This window comes from Schistocerca cancellata, chromosome 8 (genome assembly GCF_023864275.1).
Source record: "Schistocerca cancellata isolate TAMUIC-IGC-003103 chromosome 8, iqSchCanc2.1, whole genome shotgun sequence".
Lineage (NCBI taxonomy): Eukaryota > Metazoa > Arthropoda > Insecta > Orthoptera > Acrididae > Schistocerca > Schistocerca cancellata.
In genome coordinates, this window is record NC_064633.1 from 3,144,291 (window position 1) to 3,163,648 (window position 19,358).

Genomic DNA, 19,358 nt, shown 5'->3' on the forward strand with positions numbered 1-19,358 from the left:
AGTAAACCTGCAATGGTGCATCGGAATCTAATACTGCTGTCCCAGGGAAGGCTCAAAGCACGAACTACTAGAAGAGTTACTCCTCTTGTAAATAATCCGACATTTTGCCTTTTGTATTCAATATCGATGCAATTTCTGTGTTTCATCGTTGATTTGAAGGTCCAAGGGATACAGTAAACCTCCAATGGTGCATCGGAATCTAATACTGCTGTCCCAGGAAAGGCTCAAAGCACAAACTATTAGAAGAGTTACTCCTCATGTAAATAAGTCGACATTTTGCCATTTGTATTCAATACCGATGCAATTTCTGTGTTTCATCGTTGATTTGAAGGTCCAAGGGATACAGTAAACCTGCAATGGTGCATCGGAATCTAATACTGCTGTCCCAGGAAAGGCTCAAAACGCGAATTATTAGAAGAGTTACTCCTCTTGTAAATAATACGACATTTTGCCTTTTGTATTCAATATCGATTCAATTTATGTGTTTCATCATTGGTTTTAAGGTCCAAGGGCTACAGTGAACCTACAATGGTGCATCGGAATCTAATACTGCTGTCCCAGGAAAGGCTAAAAGCACGAACTATTAGAAGAGTTACTTTTCTTGTAAATAAGTCGACATTTTGCCTTTTGTATTCAATATCGATGCAATTTCTGTGTTTCATCGTTGATTTGAAGGTCCAAGGGATACAGTAAATATGAGATGTTGCTTCGGAATCTAATACTGCTGTCCCAAAAAAGGCTCAAAGCACGAACTATAGAAGAGTTACTCCTCTTATAAACAAGTCGACATTTTGCCTTTTGTATTCAATACCGATGCAATTTCTGTATTTCATCGTTGATTTGAAGGTCCAAGGGATACAGTAAACCTGCAATGGTGCATCGGAATCTAATACTGCTGTCCCAGGAAAGGCTCAAAGCGCGAACCATTAGAAGAGTTACTCCTCTTGTAAATAAGTCGACATTTTGCCTTTTGTATTCAATATCGATTCAATTTATGTGTTTCATCATTGGTTTTAAGGTCCAAGGTCTACAGTGAACCTACAATGGTGCATCGGAATCTAATACTGCTGTCCCAGGAAAGGCTAAAATCACGAACTATTAGAAGAGTTACTTCTCTTGTGAATAAGTCGACATTTTGCCTTTTGTATTCAATATCGATGCAATTTCTGTGTTTCATCATTGATTTGAAGGTCCAAGGGATACAGTAATCCTGCAATGGTGCATCGGAATCTAATACTGCTGTCCCAGGAAAGGGTCGAAGCACGAACTATTAGAAGAGTTGCTCCTCTTATAAATAAGTCGACATTTTGCCTTTTGTATTCAATATCGATGCAATTTCTGTGTTTCATCGTTGATTTGGAGATCCAAGGGATACAGTAAATATGAGATGGTGCTTCGGAATCTAATACTGCTGTCCCAGGAATGGATCAAAGCACGAACTATTAGAAGAGTTACTCCTCTTATAAATAAGTCGACATTTTGCCTTTTGTATTCAATATCGATGCAATTTCTGTGTTTCATCGTTGATTTGAATGTCCAAGGGATACAGTAAACCTGCAATGGTGCATCGGAATCTAATACTGCTGTCCCAGGAAAGGCAAAAAGCAAGAACTATTAGAAGAGTTACTCCTCTTGTAAATAAGTCGACATTTTGCCTTTTGTATTCAATATCGATGCAATTTCTGTGTTTCATCGTTGATTGAAGGTCCAAGGCATACAGTAATCCTGCAATGGTGCATCGGAATCTATTACTGCTGTCCCAGGAAAGGGTCGAAGCACGAACTATTAGAAGAGTTACTCCTCTTATAAATAAGTCTACATTTTGCCTTTTGTATTCAATATCGATGCAATTTCTGTGTTTCATCGTTGAATTGAAGGTCCAAGGGATACAGTAAATATGAGATGGTGCTTCGGAATCTAATACTGCTGTCCCAAAAAAGGCTCAAATCACAAACTATAGAAGAGTTACTCCTCTTATAAACTAGTCGACATTTTGCCTTTTGTATTCAATATCGATGCAATTTCTGTGTTTCATCGTTGATTTGAAGGTCCAAGGGATACAGTAAACCTGCAATGGTGCATCGGAATCTAATACTGCTATCCCAGGATAGGCTAAAAGCACGAACTATTAGAAGTGTTGCTCCTCTTGTAAATAAGTCGACATTTTGCCTTTTGTATTTAATACCGATGCAATTTCTGTGTTTCATCGTTGATTTGAAGGTCCAAGGGATACAGTAAACCTGCAATGGTGCATCGGAATCTAATACTGCTATCCCAGGATAGGCTAAAAGCACGAACTATTAGAAGAGTTGCTCCTCTTGTAAATAAGTCGACATTTTGCCTTTTGTATTCAATACCGATGCAATTTCTGTGTTTCATCGTTGATTTGAAGGTCCATGGGATACAGTAAACCTGCAATGGTGCATCGGAATCTAATACTGCTGTCCCAGGGAAGGCTCAAAGCACGAACCATTAGAAGAGTTACTCCTCTTGTAAATAATCCGACATTTTGCCTTTTGTATTCAATATCGATGCAATTTCTGTGTTTCATCGTTGATTTGAAGGTCCAAGGGATACAGTAAACCTCCAATGGTGCATCGGAATCTAATACTGCTGTCCCAGGAAAGGCTCAAAGCACAAACTATTAGAAGAGTTACTCCTCATTTAAATAAGTCGACATTTTGCCTTTTGTATTCAATACCGATGCAATTTCTGTGTTTCATCGTTGATTTGAAGGTCCAAGGGATACAGTGAACATGCAATGGTGCATCGGAAACTAATACTGCTGTCCCAGGAAAGGCTCAAAGCACGAACTATTAGAAGAGTTACTCCTCATGTAAATAAGTCGACATTTTGCCTTTTGTATTTAATATCGATGCAATTTCTGTATTTCATCGTTGATTTTAAGGTCCAAGGGATACAGTAAACCTGCAATGGTGCATCGGAATCTAATACTGCTGTCCCAGGAAAGGCTCGAAACGCGAACTATTAGAAGAGTTACTCCTCATGTAAATAAGTCGACATTTTGCCTTTTGTATTCAATATCGATTCAATTTATGTGTTTCATCATTGGTTTTAAGGTCCAAGGTCTACAGTGAACCTACAATGGTGCATCGGAATCTAATACTGCTGTCCCAGGAAAGGCTAAAATCACGAACTATTAGAAGAGTTACTTCTCTTGTAAATAAGTCGACATTTTGCCTTTTGTATTCAATATCGATGCAATTTCTGTGTTTCATCGTTGATTTGAAGGTCCAAGGGATACAGTAATCCTGCAATGGTGCATCGGAATCTAATACTGCTGTCCCAGGAAAGGGTCGAAGCACGAACTATTAGAAGAGTTACTCCTCTTATAAATAAGTCGACATTTTGCCTTTTGTATTCAATATCGATGCAATTTCTGTGTTTCATCGTTGATTTGGAGATCCAAGGGATACAGTAAATATGAGATAGTGCTTCGGAATCTAATACTGCTGTCCCAGGAATGGTTCAAAGCACGAACTATTAGAAGAGTTACTTCTCTTGTAAATAAGTCGACATTTTGCCTTTTGTATTCAATATCGATGCAATTTCTGTGTTTCATCGTTGATTTGAAGGTCCAAGGGATACAGTAAATATGAGATGGTGCTTCGGAATCTAATACTGCTGTCCCAGGAAAGGCTCGAAGCACGAACTATTAGAAGAGTTACTCCTCTTATAAATAAGTCGACATTTTGCCTTTTGTATTCAATACCGATGCAATTTCTGTGTTTCATCGTTGATTTGAATGTCCAAGGGATACAGTAAACCTGCAATGGTGCATCGGAATCTAATACTGCTGTCCCAGGAAAGGCTAAAAGCAAGAACTATTAGAAGAGTTACTCCTCTTGTAAATAAGTCGACATTTTGCCTTTTGTATTCAATATCGATGCAATTTCTGTGTTTCATCGTTGATTTGAAGGTCCAAGGGATACAGTAATCCTGCAATGGTGCATCGGAATCTATTACTGCTGTCCCAGGAAAGGGTCGAAGCACGAACTATTAGAAGAGTTACTCCTCTTATAAATAAGTCGACATTTTGCCTTTTGTATTCAATATCGATGCAATTTCTGTGTTTCATCGTTGATTTGAAGGTCCAAGGGATACAGTAAAGCTGCAATGGTGCATCGGAATCTAATACTGCTATCCCAGGATAGGCTAAAAGCACGAACTATTAGAAGAGTTGCTCCTCTTGTAAATAAGTCGACATTTTGCCTTTTGTATTCAATACCGATGCAATTTCTGTGTTTCATCTTTGATTTGAAGGTCCAAGGGATACAGTATACCTGCAATGGTGCATCGGAATCTAATACTGCTATCCCAGGATAGGCTAAAAGCACGAACTATTAGAAGAGTTGCTCCTCTTGTAAATAAGTCGACATTTTGCCTTTTGTATTCAATACCGATGCAATTTCTGTGTTTCATCGTTGATTTGAAGGTCCAAGGGATACAGTAAACCTGCAATGGTGCATCGGAATCTAATACTGCTGTCCCAGGGAAGGCTCAAAGCACGAACTATTAGAAGAGTTACTCCTCTTGTAAATAATCCGACATTTTGCCTTTTGTATTCAATATCGATGCAATTTCTGTGTTTCATCGTTGATTTGAAGGTCCAAGGGATACAGTAAACCTCCAATGGTGCATCGGAATCTAATACTGCTGTCCCAGGAAAGGCTCAAAGCACAAACTATTAGAAGAGTTACTCCTCATGTAAATAAGTCGACATTTTGCCTTTTGTATTCAATACCGATGATATTTCTGTGTGTCATCGTTGATTTGAAGGTCCAAGGGATACAGTAAACATGCAATGGTGCATCGGAAACTAATACTGCTGTCCCAGGAAAGGCTCAAAGCACGAACTATTAGAAGAGTTACTCCTCATGTAAATAAGTCGACATTTTGCCTTTTGTATTTAATATCGATGCAATTTCTGTATTTCATCGTTGATTTGAAGGTCCAAGGGATACAGTAAACCTGCAATGGTGCATCGGAATCTAATACTGCTGTCCCAGGAAAGGCTCGAAACGCGAACTATTATAAGAGTTCCTCCTCATGTAAATAAGTCGACACTTTGCCTTTTGTATTCAATATTGACGCGATTTCTGTGTTTCATCGTTGATTTGGAGATCCAAGGGATACAGTAAATATGAGATGGTGCTTCGGAATCTAATACTGCTGTCCCAGGAATGGTTCAAAGCACGAACTATTAGAAGAGTTACTTCTCTTGTAAATAAGTCGACATTTTGCCTTTTGTATTCAATATCGATGCAATTTCTGTGTTTCATCGTTGATTTGAAGGTCCAAGGGATACAGTAAATATGAGATGGTGCTTCGGAATCTAATACTGCTGTCCCAAAAAGTATCAAAGCACGAACTATAGAAGAGTTACTCCTCTTATAAACAAGTCGACATTTTGCCTTTTGTATTCAATATCGATGCAATTTCTGTGTTTCATCGTTGATTTGAAGGTCCAAGGGATACAGTAAACCTGCAATGGTGCATCAGAATCTAATACTGCTCTCCCAGGAAAGGCTCAAAGCACGAACTATTAGAAGAGTTGCTCCTCTTGTAAATAAGTCGACATTTTGCCTTTTGTATTCAATACCGATGCAATTTCTGTGTTTCATCGTTGATTTGAAGGTCCAAGGGATACAGTAAACCTGCAATGGTGCATCGGAATCTAATACTGCTGTCCCAGGGAAGGCTCAAAGCACGAACTATTAGAAGAGTTACTCCTCTTGTAAATAATCCGACATTTTGCCTTTTGTATTCAATATCGATGCAATTTCTGTGTTTCATCGTTGATTTGAAGGTCCAAGGGATACAGTAAATCTCCAATGGTGCATCGGAATCTAATACTGCTGTCCCAGGGAAGGCTCAAAGCACGAACTATTAGAAGAGTTACTCCTCATGTAAATAAGTCGACATTTTGCCTTTTGTATTTAATATCGATGCAATTTCTGTGTTTCATCGTTGATTTGAGGTCCAAGGGATACAGTAAACCTGCAATGGTGTATCGGAATCTAATACTGCTGTCCCAGGAAAGGCTCAAAGCGCGAACTATTAGAAGAGTTTCTCCTCTTGTAAATAAGTCGACATTTTGCCTTTTGTATTCAATATCGATGCAATTTCTGTGTTTCATCGTTGATTTGAAGGTCCAAGGGATACAGTAATCCTGCATTGGTGCATCGGAATCTAATACTGCTGTCCCAGGGAAGGCTCAATGCACGAACTATTAGAAGAGTTACTCCTCTTGTAAATAAGTCGACATTTTGCATTTTGTATACAATACCGATGCAATTTCTGTGTTTCATCGTTGATTTGAAGGTCCAAGGGATTCATTAAACCTGCAATGGTGCATCGGAATCTAATACTGCTGTCCCAGGGAAGGCTCAATGCACGAACTATTAGAAGAGTTACTCCTCTTGTAAATAAGTCGACATTTTGCATTTTGTATTCAATATCGATGCAATTTCTGTGTTTCATCGTTGATTTGAAGGTCCAAGGGATACAGTAAATAAGAGATGGTGCTTCGGAATCTAATACTGCTGTCCCAAAAAGTCTCAAAGCACGAACTATAGAAGAGTTACTCCTCTTATAAACAAGTCGACATTTTGCCTTTTGTATTCAATATCGCTTCAATTTATGTGTTTCATCATTGGTTTTAAGGTCCAAGGGCTACAGTGAACCTACAATGGTGCATCGGAATCTAATACTGCAGTCCCAGGGAAGGCTCAAAGCACGAACTATTAGAAGAGTTACTTATCTTGTAAATAAGTCGACATTTTGCCTTTTATATTCAATATCGATGCAATTTCTGTGTTTCATCGTTGATTTGAAGGTCCAAGGGATACAGTAAATATGAGATGTTGCTTCGGAATCTAATACTGCTGTCCCAAAAAAGGCTAAAAGCACGAACTATTAGAAGAGTTGCTCCTCTTGTAAATAAGTCGACATTTTGCCTTTTGTATTCAATACCGATGCAATTTCTGTGTTTCATCGTTGATTTGAAGGTCCAAGGGATACAGTAAACCTGCAATGGTGCATCGGAATCTAATACTGCTGTCCCAGGAAAGGCTCAAAGCGCGAACCATTAGAAGAGTTACTCCTCTTATAAATAAGTCGACATTTTGCCTTTTGTATTCAATATCGATGCAATTTCTGTGTTTCATCGTTGATTTGGAGATCCAAGGGATACAGTAAATATGAGATGGTGCTTCGGAATCTAATACTGCTGTCCCAGGAATGGATCAAAGCACGAACTATTAGAAGAGTTACTTCTCTTGTAAATAAGTCGACATTTTGCCTTTTGTATTCAATATCGATGCAATTTCTGTGTTTCATCGTTGATTTGAAGGTCCAAGGGATACAGTAAATATTAGATGGTGCTTCGGAATCTAATACTGCTGTCCCAGGAAAGGCTCGAAGCACGAACTATTAGAAGAGTTACTCCTCTTATAAATAAGTCGACATTTTGCCTTTTGTATTCAATATCGATGCAATTTCTGTGTTTCATCGTTGATTTGAATGTCCAAGGGATACAGTAAACCTGCAATGGTGCATCGGAATCTAATACTGCTGTCCCAGGAAAGGCTAAAACAAGAACTATTAGAGGAGTTACTCCTCTTGTAAATAAGTCGACATTTTGCCTTTTGTATTCAATATCGATGCAATTTCTGTGTTTCATCGTTGATTGAAGGTCCAAGGCATACAGTAATCCTGCAATGGTGCATCGGAATCTATTAATGCTGTTCCAGGAAAGGGTCGAAGCACGAACTATTAGAAGAGTTACTCCTCTTATAAATAAGTCGACATTTTGCCTTTTGTATTCAATATCGATGCAATTTCTGTGTTTCATCGTTGATTTGAAGGTCCAAGGGATACAGTAAATATGAGATGGTGCTTCGGAATCTAATACTGCTGTCCCAAAAAAGGCTCAAATCACGAACTATAGAAGAGTTACTCCTCTTATAAACTAGTCGACATTTTGCCTTTTGTATTCAATATCGATGCAATTTCTGTGTTTCATCGTTGATTTGAAGGTCCAAGGGATACAGTAAACCTGCAATGGTGCATCGGAATCTAATACTGCTATCCCAGGATAGGCTAAAAGCACGAACTATTAGAAGAGTTGCTCCTCTTGTAAATAAGTCGACATTTTGCCTTTTGTATTTAATACCGATGCAATTTCTGTGTTTCATCGTTGATTTGAAGGTCCAAGGGATACAGTAAACCTGCAATGGTGCATCGGAATCTAATACTGCTATCCCAGGATAGGCTAAAAGCACGAACTATTAGAAGAGTTGCTCCTCTTGTAAATAAGTCGACATTTTGCCTTTTGTATTCAATACCGATGCAATTTCTGTGTTTCATCGTTGATTTGAAGGTCCAAGGGATACAGTAAACCTGCAATGGTGCATCGGAATCTAATACTGCTGTCCCAGGGAAGGCTCAAAGCACGAACTACTAGAAGAGTTACTCCTCTTGTAAATAATCCGACATTTTGCCTTTTGTATTCAATATCGATGCAATTTCTGTGTTTCATCGTTGATTTGAAGGTCCAAGGGATACAGTAAACCTCCAATGGTGCATCGGAATCTAATACTGCTGTCCCAGGAAAGGCTCAAAGCACAAACTATTAGAAGAGTTACTCCTCATGTAAATAAGTCGACATTTTGCCATTTGTATTCAATACCGATGCAATTTCTGTGTTTCATCGTTGATTTGAAGGTCCAAGGGATACAGTAAACCTGCAATGGTGCATCGGAATCTAATACTGCTGTCCCAGGAAAGGCTCAAAACGCGAATTATTAGAAGAGTTACTCCTCTTGTAAATAATACGACATTTTGCCTTTTGTATTCAATATCGATTCAATTTATGTGTTTCATCATTGGTTTTAAGGTCCAAGGGCTACAGTGAACCTACAATGGTGCATCGGAATCTAATACTGCTGTCCCAGGAAAGGCTAAAAGCACGAACTATTAGAAGAGTTACTTTTCTTGTAAATAAGTCGACATTTTGCCTTTTGTATTCAATATCGATGCAATTTCTGTGTTTCATCGTTGATTTGAAGGTCCAAGGGATACAGTAAATATGAGATGTTGCTTCGGAATCTAATACTGCTGTCCCAAAAAAGGCTCAAAGCACGAACTATAGAAGAGTTACTCCTCTTATAAACAAGTCGACATTTTGCCTTTTGTATTCAATACCGATGCAATTTCTGTATTTCATCGTTGATTTGAAGGTCCAAGGGATACAGTAAACCTGCAATGGTGCATCGGAATCTAATACTGCTGTCCCAGGAAAGGCTCAAAGCGCGAACCATTAGAAGAGTTACTCCTCTTGTAAATAAGTCGACATTTTGCCTTTTGTATTCAATATCGATTCAATTTATGTGTTTCATCATTGGTTTTAAGGTCCAAGGTCTACAGTGAACCTACAATGGTGCATCGGAATCTAATACTGCTGTCCCAGGAAAGGCTAAAATCACGAACTATTAGAAGAGTTACTTCTCTTGTGAATAAGTCGACATTTTGCCTTTTGTATTCAATATCGATGCAATTTCTGTGTTTCATCATTGATTTGAAGGTCCAAGGGATACAGTAATCCTGCAATGGTGCATCGGAATCTAATACTGCTGTCCCAGGAAAGGGTCGAAGCACGAACTATTAGAAGAGTTGCTCCTCTTATAAATAAGTCGACATTTTGCCTTTTGTATTCAATATCGATGCAATTTCTGTGTTTCATCGTTGATTTGGAGATCCAAGGGATACAGTAAATATGAGATGGTGCTTCGGAATCTAATACTGCTGTCCCAGGAATGGATCAAAGCACGAACTATTAGAAGAGTTACTCCTCTTATAAATAAGTCGACATTTTGCCTTTTGTATTCAATATCGATGCAATTTCTGTGTTTCATCGTTGATTTGAATGTCCAAGGGATACAGTAAACCTGCAATGGTGCATCGGAATCTAATACTGCTGTCCCAGGAAAGGCAAAAAGCAAGAACTATTAGAAGAGTTACTCCTCTTGTAAATAAGTCGACATTTTGCCTTTTGTATTCAATATCGATGCAATTTCTGTGTTTCATCGTTGATTGAAGGTCCAAGGCATACAGTAATCCTGCAATGGTGCATCGGAATCTATTACTGCTGTCCCAGGAAAGGGTCGAAGCACGAACTATTAGAAGAGTTACTCCTCTTATAAATAAGTCTACATTTTGCCTTTTGTATTCAATATCGATGCAATTTCTGTGTTTCATCGTTGAATTGAAGGTCCAAGGGATACAGTAAATATGAGATGGTGCTTCGGAATCTAATACTGCTGTCCCAAAAAAGGCTCAAATCACAAACTATAGAAGAGTTACTCCTCTTATAAACTAGTCGACATTTTGCCTTTTGTATTCAATATCGATGCAATTTCTGTGTTTCATCGTTGATTTGAAGGTCCAAGGGATACAGTAAACCTGCAATGGTGCATCGGAATCTAATACTGCTATCCCAGGATAGGCTAAAAGCACGAACTATTAGAAGTGTTGCTCCTCTTGTAAATAAGTCGACATTTTGCCTTTTGTATTTAATACCGATGCAATTTCTGTGTTTCATCGTTGATTTGAAGGTCCAAGGGATACAGTAAACCTGCAATGGTGCATCGGAATCTAATACTGCTATCCCAGGATAGGCTAAAAGCACGAACTATTAGAAGAGTTGCTCCTCTTGTAAATAAGTCGACATTTTGCCTTTTGTATTCAATACCGATGCAATTTCTGTGTTTCATCGTTGATTTGAAGGTCCATGGGATACAGTAAACCTGCAATGGTGCATCGGAATCTAATACTGCTGTCCCAGGGAAGGCTCAAAGCACGAACCATTAGAAGAGTTACTCCTCTTGTAAATAATCCGACATTTTGCCTTTTGTATTCAATATCGATGCAATTTCTGTGTTTCATCGTTGATTTGAAGGTCCAAGGGATACAGTAAACCTCCAATGGTGCATCGGAATCTAATACTGCTGTCCCAGGAAAGGCTCAAAGCACAAACTATTAGAAGAGTTACTCCTCATTTAAATAAGTCGACATTTTGCCTTTTGTATTCAATACCGATGCAATTTCTGTGTTTCATCGTTGATTTGAAGGTCCAAGGGATACAGTGAACATGCAATGGTGCATCGGAAACTAATACTGCTGTCCCAGGAAAGGCTCAAAGCACGAACTATTAGAAGAGTTACTCCTCATGTAAATAAGTCGACATTTTGCCTTTTGTATTTAATATCGATGCAATTTCTGTATTTCATCGTTGATTTTAAGGTCCAAGGGATACAGTAAACCTGCAATGGTGCATCGGAATCTAATACTGCTGTCCCAGGAAAGGCTCGAAACGCGAACTATTAGAAGAGTTACTCCTCATGTAAATAAGTCGACATTTTGCCTTTTGTATTCAATATCGATTCAATTTATGTGTTTCATCATTGGTTTTAAGGTCCAAGGTCTACAGTGAACCTACAATGGTGCATCGGAATCTAATACTGCTGTCCCAGGAAAGGCTAAAATCACGAACTATTAGAAGAGTTACTTCTCTTGTAAATAAGTCGACATTTTGCCTTTTGTATTCAATATCGATGCAATTTCTGTGTTTCATCGTTGATTTGAAGGTCCAAGGGATACAGTAATCCTGCAATGGTGCATCGGAATCTAATACTGCTGTCCCAGGAAAGGGTCGAAGCACGAACTATTAGAAGAGTTACTCCTCTTATAAATAAGTCGACATTTTGCCTTTTGTATTCAATATCGATGCAATTTCTGTGTTTCATCGTTGATTTGGAGATCCAAGGGATACAGTAAATATGAGATAGTGCTTCGGAATCTAATACTGCTGTCCCAGGAATGGTTCAAAGCACGAACTATTAGAAGAGTTACTTCTCTTGTAAATAAGTCGACATTTTGCCTTTTGTATTCAATATCGATGCAATTTCTGTGTTTCATCGTTGATTTGAAGGTCCAAGGGATACAGTAAATATGAGATGGTGCTTCGGAATCTAATACTGCTGTCCCAGGAAAGGCTCGAAGCACGAACTATTAGAAGAGTTACTCCTCTTATAAATAAGTCGACATTTTGCCTTTTGTATTCAATACCGATGCAATTTCTGTGTTTCATCGTTGATTTGAATGTCCAAGGGATACAGTAAACCTGCAATGGTGCATCGGAATCTAATACTGCTGTCCCAGGAAAGGCTAAAAGCAAGAACTATTAGAAGAGTTACTCCTCTTGTAAATAAGTCGACATTTTGCCTTTTGTATTCAATATCGATGCAATTTCTGTGTTTCATCGTTGATTTGAAGGTCCAAGGGATACAGTAATCCTGCAATGGTGCATCGGAATCTATTACTGCTGTCCCAGGAAAGGGTCGAAGCACGAACTATTAGAAGAGTTACTCCTCTTATAAATAAGTCGACATTTTGCCTTTTGTATTCAATATCGATGCAATTTCTGTGTTTCATCGTTGATTTGAAGGTCCAAGGGATACAGTAAAGCTGCAATGGTGCATCGGAATCTAATACTGCTATCCCAGGATAGGCTAAAAGCACGAACTATTAGAAGAGTTGCTCCTCTTGTAAATAAGTCGACATTTTGCCTTTTGTATTCAATACCGATGCAATTTCTGTGTTTCATCTTTGATTTGAAGGTCCAAGGGATACAGTATACCTGCAATGGTGCATCGGAATCTAATACTGCTATCCCAGGATAGGCTAAAAGCACGAACTATTAGAAGAGTTGCTCCTCTTGTAAATAAGTCGACATTTTGCCTTTTGTATTCAATACCGATGCAATTTCTGTGTTTCATCGTTGATTTGAAGGTCCAAGGGATACAGTAAACCTGCAATGGTGCATCGGAATCTAATACTGCTGTCCCAGGGAAGGCTCAAAGCACGAACTATTAGAAGAGTTACTCCTCTTGTAAATAATCCGACATTTTGCCTTTTGTATTCAATATCGATGCAATTTCTGTGTTTCATCGTTGATTTGAAGGTCCAAGGGATACAGTAAACCTCCAATGGTGCATCGGAATCTAATACTGCTGTCCCAGGAAAGGCTCAAAGCACAAACTATTAGAAGAGTTACTCCTCATGTAAATAAGTCGACATTTTGCCTTTTGTATTCAATACCGATGATATTTCTGTGTGTCATCGTTGATTTGAAGGTCCAAGGGATACAGTAAACATGCAATGGTGCATCGGAAACTAATACTGCTGTCCCAGGAAAGGCTCAAAGCACGAACTATTAGAAGAGTTACTCCTCATGTAAATAAGTCGACATTTTGCCTTTTGTATTTAATATCGATGCAATTTCTGTATTTCATCGTTGATTTGAAGGTCCAAGGGATACAGTAAACCTGCAATGGTGCATCGGAATCTAATACTGCTGTCCCAGGAAAGGCTCGAAACGCGAACTATTATAAGAGTTCCTCCTCATGTAAATAAGTCGACACTTTGCCTTTTGTATTCAATATTGACGCGATTTCTGTGTTTCATCGTTGATTTGGAGATCCAAGGGATACAGTAAATATGAGATGGTGCTTCGGAATCTAATACTGCTGTCCCAGGAATGGTTCAAAGCACGAACTATTAGAAGAGTTACTTCTCTTGTAAATAAGTCGACATTTTGCCTTTTGTATTCAATATCGATGCAATTTCTGTGTTTCATCGTTGATTTGAAGGTCCAAGGGATACAGTAAATATGAGATGGTGCTTCGGAATCTAATACTGCTGTCCCAAAAAGTATCAAAGCACGAACTATAGAAGAGTTACTCCTCTTATAAACAAGTCGACATTTTGCCTTTTGTGTTCAATATCGATGCAATTTCTGTGTTTCATCGTTGATTTGAAGGTCCAAGGGATACAGTAAACCTGCAATGGTGCATCAGAATCTAATACTGCTCTCCCAGGAAAGGCTCAAAGCACGAACTATTAGAAGAGTTGCTCCTCTTGTAAATAAGTCGACATTTTGCCTTTTGTATTCAATACCGATGCAATTTCTGTGTTTCATCGTTGATTTGAAGGTCCAAGGGATACAGTAAACCTGCAATGGTGCATCGGAATCTAATACTGCTGTCCCAGGGAAGGCTCAAAGCACGAACTATTAGAAGAGTTACTCCTCTTGTAAATAATCCGACATTTTGCCTTTTGTATTCAATATCGATGCAATTTCTGTGTTTCATCGTTGATTTGAAGGTCCAAGGGATACAGTAAATCTCCAATGGTGCATCGGAATCTAATACTGCTGTCCCAGGGAAGGCTCAAAGCACGAACTATTAGAAGAGTTACTCCTCATGTAAATAAGTCGACATTTTGCCTTTTGTATTTAATATCGATGCAATTTCTGTGTTTCATCGTTGATTTGAGGTCCAAGGGATACAGTAAACCTGCAATGGTGTATCGGAATCTAATACTGCTGTCCCAGGAAAGGCTCAAAGCGCGAACTATTAGAAGAGTTTCTCCTCTTGTAAATAAGTCGACATTTTGCCTTTTGTATTCAATATCGATGCAATTTCTGTGTTTCATCGTTGATTTGAAGGTCCAAGGGATACAGTAATCCTGCATTGGTGCATCGGAATCTAATACTGCTGTCCCAGGAAAGGGTCGAAGCACGAACTATTAGAAGAGTTACTCCTCTTAAAAATAAGTCGACATTTTGCCTATTGTATTCAATATCGATGCAATTTCTGTGTTTCATCGTTGATTTGAAGGTCCAAGGGATACAGTAAGTATGAGATGGTGCTTCGGAATCTAATACTGCTGTCCCAAAAAAGGCTCAAAGCACGAACTATAGAAGAGTTACTCCTCTTATAAACAAGTCGACATTTTGCCTTTTGTATTCAATATCGATGCAATTTCTGTGTTTCATCGTTGATTTGAAGGTCCAAGGGATACAGTAAACCTGCAATGGTGCATCGGAATCTGATACTGCTATCCCAGGATAGGCTAAAAGCACGAACTATTAGAAGAGTTGCTCCTCTTGTACATAAGTCGACATTTTGCCTTTTGTATTCAATACCGATGCAATTTCTGTGTTTCATCGTTGATTTGAAGGTCCAAGGGATACAGTAAACCTGCAATGGTGCATCGGAATCTAATACTGCTATCCCAGGATAGGCTAAAAGCACGAACTATTAGAAGAGTTGCTCCTCTTGTAAATAAGTCGACATTTTGCCTTTTGTATACAATACCGATGCAATTTCTGTGTTTCATCGTTGATTTGAAGGTCCAAGGGATTCATTAAACCTGCAATGGTGCATCGGAATCTAATACTGCTGTCCCAGGGAAGGCTCAATGCACGAACTATTAGAAGAGTTACTCCTCTTGTAAATAAGTCGACATTTTGCATTTTGTATTCAATATCGATGCAATTTCTGTGTTTCATCGTTGATTTGAAGGTCCAAGGGATACAGTAAATAAGAGATGGTGCTTCGGAATCTAATACTGCTGTCCCAAAAAGTCTCAAAGCACGAACTATAGAAGAGTTACTCCTCTTATAAACAAGTCGACATTTTGCCTTTTGTATTCAATATCGATGCAATTTCTGTGTTTCATCGTTGATTTGAAGGTCCAAGGGATACAGTAAACCTGCAATGGTGCATCGGAATCTAATACTGCTGTCCCAGGAAAGGCTCAAAGCACGAACTATTAGAAGAGTTGCTCCTCTTGTAAATAAGTCGACATTTTGCCTTTTGTATTCAATACCGATGCAATTTCTGTGTTTCATCGTTGATTTGAAGGTCCAAGGGATACAGTAAACCTGCAATGGTGCATCGGAATCTAATACTGCTGTCCCAGGGAAGGCTCAAAGCACGAACTATTAGAAGAGTTACTCCTCTTGTAAATAATCCGACATTTTGCCTTTTGTATTCAATATCGACGCAATTTCTGTGTTTCATCGTTGATTTGAAGGTCCAAGGGATACAGTAAACCTCCAATGGTGCATCGGAATCTAATACTGCTGTCCCAGGAAAGGCTCAAAGCACGAACTATTAGAAGAGTTACTCCTCATGTAAATAAGTCGACATTTTGCCTTTTGTACTTAATATCGATGCAATTACTGTGTTTCATCGTTGATTTGAAGGTCCAAGGGATACAGTAAACCTGCAATGGTGCATCGGAATCTAATACTGCTGTCCCAGGAAAGGCTCAAAGCGCGAACTATTAGAAGAGTTTCTCCTCTTGTAAATAAGTCGACATTTTGCCTTTTGTATTCAATACCGATGCAATTTCTGTGTTTCATCGTTGATTTGAAGGTCCAAGGGATACAGTAAACCTGCAATGGTGCATCGGAATCTAATACTGCTATCCCAGGATAGGCTAAAAGCACGAACTATTCGAAGAGTTGCTCCTCTTGTAAATAAGTCGACATTTTGCCTTTTGTATTCAATACCGATGCAATTTCTGTGTTTCATCGTTGATTTGAGGTCCAAGGGATACAGTAAACCTGCAATGGTGCATCGGAATCTAATACTGCTGTCCCAGGGAAGGCTCAATGCACGAACTATTAGAAGAGTTACTCCTCTTGTAAATAAGTCGACATTTTGCATTTTGTATTTAATATCGATGCAATTACTGTGTTTCATCGTTGATTTGAAGGTCCAAGGGATACAGTAATCCTGCATTGGTGCATCGGAATCTAATACTGCTGTCCCAGGAAAGGGTCGAAGCACGAACTATTAGAAGAGTTAATCCTCTTAAAAATAAGTCGACATTTTGCCTTTTGTATTCAATATCGATGCAATTTCTGTGTTTCATCGTTGATTTGAAGGTCCAAGGGATACAGTAAATATGAGATGGTGCTTCGGAATCTAATACTGCTGTCCCAAAAAAGGCTCAAAGCACGAACTATAGAAGAGTTACTCCTCTTATAAACAAGTCGACATTTTGCCTTTTGTATTCAATATCGATGCAATTTCTGTGTTTCATCGTTGATTTGAAGGTCCAAGGGATACAGTAAACCTGCAATGGTGCATCGGAATCTAATACTGCTATCCCAGGATAGGCTAAAAGCACGAACTATTAGAAGAGTTGCTCCTCTTGTAAATAAGTCGACATTTTGCCTTTTGTATTCAATACCGATGCAATTTCTGTGTTTCATCGTTGATTTGAAGGTCCAAGGGATACAGTAAACCTGCAATGGTGCATCGGAATCTAATACTGCTATCCCAGGATAGGCTAAAAGCACGAACTATTAGAAGAGTTGCTCCTCTTGTAAATAAGTCGACATTTTGCGTTTTGTATTCAATACCGATGCAATTTCTGTGTTTCATCGTTGTTTTGAAGGTCCAAGGGATACATTAAACCTGCAATGGTGCATCGGAATCTAATACTGCTGTCCCGGGGAAGGCTCAATGCACGAACTATTAGAAGAGTTACTCCTCTTGTAAATAAGTCGACATTTTGCCTTTTGTATTCAATATCGATGCAATTTCTGTGCTTCATCGTTGATTTGAAGGTCCAAGGGATACAGTAAACCTCCAATGGTGCTTCGGAATCTAATACTGCTGTCCCAGGAATGGTTCAAAGCACGAACTATTAGAAGAGTTACTTCTCTTGTAAATAAGTCGACATTTTGCCTTTGGTATTCAATATCGATGCAATTTCTGAGTTTCATCGTTGATTTGAATGTCCAAAGGATACAGTAAATATGAGATGGTGCTTCGGAATCTAATACTGCTGTCCCAAAAAGGCTCAAAGCACGAACTATAGAAGAGTTACTCCTCTTATAAACAAGTCGACATTTTGCCTTTTGTATTCAATATCGATGCAATTTCTGTGTTTCATCGTTGATTTGAAGGTCCAAGGGATACAGTAAAGCTGCAATGGTTCATCGGAATCTAATACTGCTGTCCCAGGAAAGGCTAAAAGCACGAACTATTAGAAGAGTTGCTCCTCTTGTAAATAAGTCGACATTTTGCCTTTTGTATTCAATACCGATGCAATTTCTGTGTTTCATCGTTGATTTGAAGGTCCAAGGGATACAGTAAACCTGCAATGGTGCATCGGAATCTAATACTGCTGTCCCAGGGAAGGCTCAAAGCACGAACTATTAGAAGAGTTACTCCTCATGTAAATAAGTCGACATTTTGCCTTTTGTACTTAATATCGATGCAATTACTGTGTTTCATCGTTGATTTGAAGGTCCAAGGGATACAGTAAACCTGCAATGGTGCATCGGAATCTAATACTGCTGTCCCAGGAAAGGCTCAAAGCGCGAACTATTAGAAGAGTTTCTCCTCTTGTAAATAAGTCGACATTTTGCCTTTTGTATTCAATACCGATGCAATTTCTGTGTTTCATCGTTGATTTGAAGGTCCAAGGGATACAGTAAACCTGCAATGGTGCATCGGAATCTAATACTGCTATCCCAGGATAGGCTAAAAGCACGAACTATTCGAAGAGTTGCTCCTCTTGTAAATAAGTCGACATTTTGCCTTTTGTATTCAATACCGATGCAATTTCTGTGTTTCATCGTTGATTTGAGGTCCAAGGGATTCATTAAACCTGCAATGGTGCATCGGAATCTAATACTGCTGTCCCAGGGAAGGCTCAATGCACGAACTATTAGAAGAGTTACTCCTCTTGTAAATAAGTCGACATTTTGCATTTTGTATTTAATATCGATGCAATTACTGTGTTTCATCGTTGATTTGAAGGTCCAAGGGATACAGTAATCCTGCATTGGTGCATCGGAATCTAATACTGCTGTCCCAGGAAAGGGTCGAAGCACGAACTATTAGAAGAGTTACTCCTCTTAAAAATAAGTCGACATTTTGCCTTTTGTATTCAATATCGATGCAATTTCTGTGTTTCATCGTTGATTTGAAGGTCCAAGGGATACAGTAAATATGAGATGGTGCTTCGGAATCTAATACTGCTGTCCCAAAAAAGGCTCAAAGCACGAACTATAGAAGAGTTACTCCTCTTATAAACAAGTCGACATTTTGCCTTTTGTATTCAATATCGATGCAATTTCTGTGTTTCATCGTTGATTTGAAGGTCCAAGGGATACAGTAAACCTGCAATGGTGCATCGGAATCTAATACTGCTATCCCAGGATAGGCTAAAAGCACGAACTATTAGAAGAGTTGCTCCTCTTGTAAATAAGTCGACATTTTGCCTTTTGTATTCAATACCGATGCAATTTCTGTGTTTCATCGTTGATTTGAAGGTCCAAGGGATACAGTAAACCTGCAATGGTGCATCGGAATCTAATACTGCTATCCCAGGATAGGCTAAAAGCACGAACTATTAGAAGAGTTGCTCCTCTTGTAAATAAGTCGACATTTTGCGTTTTGTATTCA